Source organism: Argentina anserina, chromosome 1, assembly GCF_933775445.1.
Source record: "Argentina anserina chromosome 1, drPotAnse1.1, whole genome shotgun sequence".
Taxonomy (NCBI): domain Eukaryota; kingdom Viridiplantae; phylum Streptophyta; class Magnoliopsida; order Rosales; family Rosaceae; genus Argentina; species Argentina anserina.
This window is the reverse complement of record NC_065872.1, coordinates 18821499-18826542: the sequence shown is the minus strand read 5'-3', so window position 1 is coordinate 18826542 and position 5044 is coordinate 18821499. Positions and strand designations below refer to the sequence as shown.

The following is a 5044-nucleotide window of genomic DNA, read 5'->3' as shown; positions in this document are numbered from 1 at the left end:
ATAATGTCAAATCTTATGTTTAAGTTCGTTTTAATTTCTCAACTCAAAAACCTAATAAAGTATACACAATTACAATTACTATATGTTACAACAAAATAGGATAAAAGAATACAAAAAAAAAAACAAGAGTCATACAATGTTTCGTTTCAAAAGTTTTGTTTCATAAGTTACTTTTCAATCGATTTCATGTTTCAACATTCTTAAGTTGTCATTCAAACAATTAAATTATCGATTGATTCTAAGATGTAAACCAAGGTGGACGTGTGGCCTAAGTATGGATGTCTTGACACAAGTTTGAATCGTTGTTTCAGAAGGCCGGATAGCTAATTCAGAGATAGTGAACATGGTAGGACTCATTTGTTGAACTACGGAGGACAATCCCCCTATCGACTCCATCACCGAGATGTATGTCAGTCAATAGTTCTCTGAGATCCAATTTTGGTCCCATGCACCAGGCTAATGAAAGAGTGTGTCCCTTACTCAGCTGGAAACAAACTTGTGTGTTAGACAAATCTCCAAGTGTTAATAAAAGCCGCCATCAACCTCATGCAAAAACTTTAAAAGAAAACATGAGGGGTTGAGGCTAATATTAACAAAAGGGACTTTACCTATTCCGTTCGATTTACAACCTACAACAATCATTCATTCAATCATCAAAAGAACAACTAAGATATTTTTACTATATGTTACAACAAAAGAAGATAAGCATATACAAATTTACAATATGAACAGTGAATTCGAAACTAAAAGATTAGAGATCCATAAAGATGGATCCCCGGCAACGGCGCCATTTGATCGGTTCGATTACTCGAGATCAATATTAACCCTGTAAGTATCGTTAGTAGTATAAAACAAGAGGGTATCGTTCACAAACCGGGGATCCATCCAGGGTAAGAATCACAAATATTTAACAACGAATTCATAAGAGTTTGAGGATTTGGGATATATTTCGGATCAAACATAAAATAAACCTAAACTAATATATATATGTGATCAACCAACCAACACATAAGCAATTACCAAACAAATAACATAAGAACAAAGGTAACGAAATCTAATCTCAATTAAGTTCATGCCGTAAGCTTCATTATACATCCTAGAACGGGTTATGCAGTTAAGTTCCTCCCAATGTATTTTTGTATTCTTTCATGTGACAAAGAAGTGGGAGAGTTCGACACTCTCATGCCACCACCAAAGAAGGCCGTGCCTTCCAAAGACAAGGATGCCGTATCCTTGTCCCAAGTTGATCATGCCGTGCATGATATGGTAAGTTTTCTAACTTAAGTTGATTAGTTTCAACTAATGTCCTTGCTTGTGTACATTTCTCAATAGGTTGAAGCTACCACCAATGCTTAACGGATCCATGGAGTAATTCGAGGAGATGACATGATTAATTCCTAGTTGGATTAGGAGAGGAGTGGCCATGACACTCCTAGTCGAACAAGGAAAGCTTGTGTGTGTCATCAAGAAGGAGATTCCCATCCGATTGGGATGTCCAAAAGTAGAGAGAGTTGGATTCCTAGTTGAGTTAGGAGAAGGAAGTTGCTGCAAGAAGAAGTCTAGGCTATAGACTCTAAACTTAAGCCAATGAAGGAGCCATCAACGAGTGTTTTGATAGGAACACAAAGTGTGACGTTCTTAATGTATATATGCCTTATTCTTATGCTTTGTTACTTCTTATTTAGTTGTTTTAGTTTTATATTTGTCATTTCTATGTTCTAAGGAGAGCTATTTCGAATTTAGATGAATTGATGATGAAATTGTGCTAAGTGTTAGAACTCCTTATTGAGCTAGGATTCCTTACTCGACTATGATTCTACTTTCCTATTTTCATTCTTTCCTATTCCTTAATCGTCGAATTCTTTTCAGGGAAGACAAATCATATTTGGAAAGGAAGAAGAGTTACCGAGATGCATTCCTAGTTGAACAAGGAAATCATGTTCGAGTTGAAGAAGGAGAAGAAGACGCCGGCCTAGCTACCCTAGTTGGACCAAGAGAATGTCGTGCAGCCCTTAAGTGATCTCCCTATTGGACTTGGTTTCCTACATCAAGTTGGATATGGAGTACATAAATCAAATCCATAACAAAGAGGATTTCAGTTTCCCAATTGGTTTCTATCTCCTTATGGGACGGCAAGAAGGCTTCCTAGACTCCTATATATAGAGGCTCGGCCTCTCCATTCAGAGGATCATCAACCTCACACACAAACACAAGCCTAGCTCTGCCAAATTCATCCTTCATTCTTCCAAGAAATCCTAAAACCGAGTCCATCATTCTCCACCTTTATCTATAGCCTTCAAGCACGATTGAAAAGAGGTTCCATTCACCTAGAAGTCTTGGCTACACCTTGTAGAATCGATTGATTGATAAAGTGTAACCATGATTCTCTCTTTGTTTAAATTCGGTTTTGGTTTTGTTCTTGTTCTTGGATGAAGCTTGCGATTTGTGTAGTGTAATCTTGTTTCAATTTTGTCTATGAAATAGCTACTTGATTCAACTTATATAAGGGATTCAAAATTGTGTTTTGGTTTTATGGAATTTCTGTTTTTGGTTTCTGCCGAGCCTTGTTCTTGATCAATTTTGATTTCTAAGTGATATTTAGGTTGTTGGATTAAAGACTTATGCTATGAGCATGTTTATTCTTTTCTATATGATTTTCGAAATTGCATGATTGGGGGTTAAGTAGGTGACATACTTGATGAATTCGATATGCATGGCTTTGGGATTATATGGTAAGATGAACATGTTAGATTTCAATGAAGCCGAGTGGCAAGAATTGAATGTGTTAAGTGTCTATGCATATATGTTACTGATTTGTAACTTAAATTGCATGATCCAACCTTAGTTGTTTATGGACTAATCTCGGCATGACTCTAAGATGGACATAGAACTTGTTTCGATTCTTTTGTGTGAGTTGTTTTGGTGATTGTTTATGTGTTGGTTGGTTGATCATATATATATTAGTTTAGGTTTTCTTTACTGTTTTTATAACTCAATCCGAATCTATATCAAACATTTCATATCTTTATGAATTCGTGTTAATTGATGTGATCCTAAGCCCTGGCTGGATCCCCGGTTTGTGAACGATACCCTCTTGCTTTATACTACTAATGATGTGTTCAGGGTTAAATATTGATGTCGAGTAATCGAGCATTCATCAAATGGCGCCGTTGCCGGGGATCCATAAGAGATGGATCCCAAACTTTTAATACGAATTCATTGTTTATATTGTACATTTGTATATTCTTATTCTTATCTTATTGTCACATATAGTAAATATATCTTAGGTTGTTGTTTTGATGCTTGAGTGAATGATTGTTGTAGGTTGTAAATTGAAGGGAATAGGTAAAGTCCCTTTTGTTAATATTAGCCTTAACCCTTCATGCTAGCTCTCGAGTTTGCATGAGGTCGAGGGCGGCTTTTATTAACATTTGGAGATTTGTCTAACACACGAGGTTAAGTCCAGCTGAGTAAGGGGCACGCTCTCTTATTACTCTGGTGCATGGGACCAAAATTGGATCTCAGAGAACTACTGACTGACATACATCTCGGTGATGGAGTCGATAGGGAGTTCGCTCTACGTAGTTCAACAAATGAGTCCTACCATGTTCACTATCTCTGATTGAGCTACAAGGCCTTCTGAAACAAAGACTTGATCTTGTGTTTAGGCATCCATACTTAGGCCGCACGTCCACCTTGGTTTACAACTTAGAATCAATCGATCGTTCAAACATTGAAATAGCAAAAAGAACTTGTGAATTGTATGAACTTTTGTAAAACGTAAAGAACTAAGTCTTGTAAACTTGACAATAGTTGCCGTGTCCTTCCCCATAAGTGTGCGTGTGTATGACTAAGGGAAGACACGAATTTTATGTGTTCATTGTGTATTCTTCAATGCTAACTCGTTACCTTTCGTATAACAGGTACTATGCATGTCCGAAATTTCTAAGAGCACAAGAGCTCAAGGATCGAATTCAAGCACTTCGAAATTTAAACAACTCTTTCACAAGTGGACCTTTAGATTTCGAAACTTCTCCAAGCAATTCACTCTTAAACTCTTCACCTAGATCAGAAGAAGAGGAGGATCTTTCCTTCCCCTTCATCTTCAATTCAGACTTAGACACAATTGCGGACCATGACATAATTCCTGTTGGTGCTCCAATGGCACTCAAGAATGCATTCATTCCCACCACCCCTGAATCACCTTCATGCATTGCTTTCACTCCACCTGATGAAGCTAACTTCTCCATTCCGGTTCAATTACTTGGGAAGCTGCCTAAGTACTCTGGTTCTTCAATGGAAGACCCTAATGTTCACCTAAGGGAGTTCTTGGACATTTGCAAGCTCCAATCAATTCATCACCTTTCTCAAGAAGGCTTGAGGTTGCTTTTGTTTCCATTTACCCTTAAGGATGATGGTAAACATTGGTTGTACTCTTTGCCTGCAGGAATCATCACTACATGGGATGAAATGACTAGGAGGTTCTTGAAGCAATTCTTCCCTGCTCAACTCACGAAAAGACTTAGGAGGGAGATTCAGAACTTCACTCAAAAGGATGGTGATTCACTCTATGAGGCATGGGAGGAATTTCAAGAACTACAAAGGAAGTGCCCTCACCATGGTATTTCGTTGGATGACTTGGTGCAATTCTTCTATGAAGGACTCGACACCACCAATAAGAGCATGGTGGACTCGGCATGTGGCTGCACATTCATGAACAAGACAGGTCAAGAGGCTTACACCTTGATTGATGACTTGGCTGACAACAATCGCCAATTTAGTACCAAGGAGAAGAGAGGAAGCAAGAGCCGTGGGGTGTATGATGTTGATGCAAGAAATCAGATGACTACTTTAGAAAGGAAGCTTGCCGTGCTAGTCAAGGCATTCAATGGTTCCAGCATCAACAATCAAGCATGTGGTATTTGTTCTTTCAAGGATCACAGAACTGAAAATTGTCCAAATGGTGCAATGACTGAAGAAGAGTTGAACTTTATGGGGAAACAAAGGCCTAGGTATGACCCATACTCGAACACATACAACCCTA

At 38.2% G+C, this 5044-nt stretch overlaps 1 non-coding gene across 1 annotated transcript; it reads right to left on the bottom strand.

Moving 5' to 3' along the window:
- Positions 1–4518: 4518 nt before the first annotated feature.
- Positions 4519–4625, bottom strand: LOC126805332 (small nucleolar RNA R71). Its single transcript, XR_007674004.1, has one exon. It is a non-coding gene; the product is annotated as a small nucleolar RNA R71 (small nucleolar RNA).
- Positions 4626–5044: the final 419 nt, after the last annotated feature.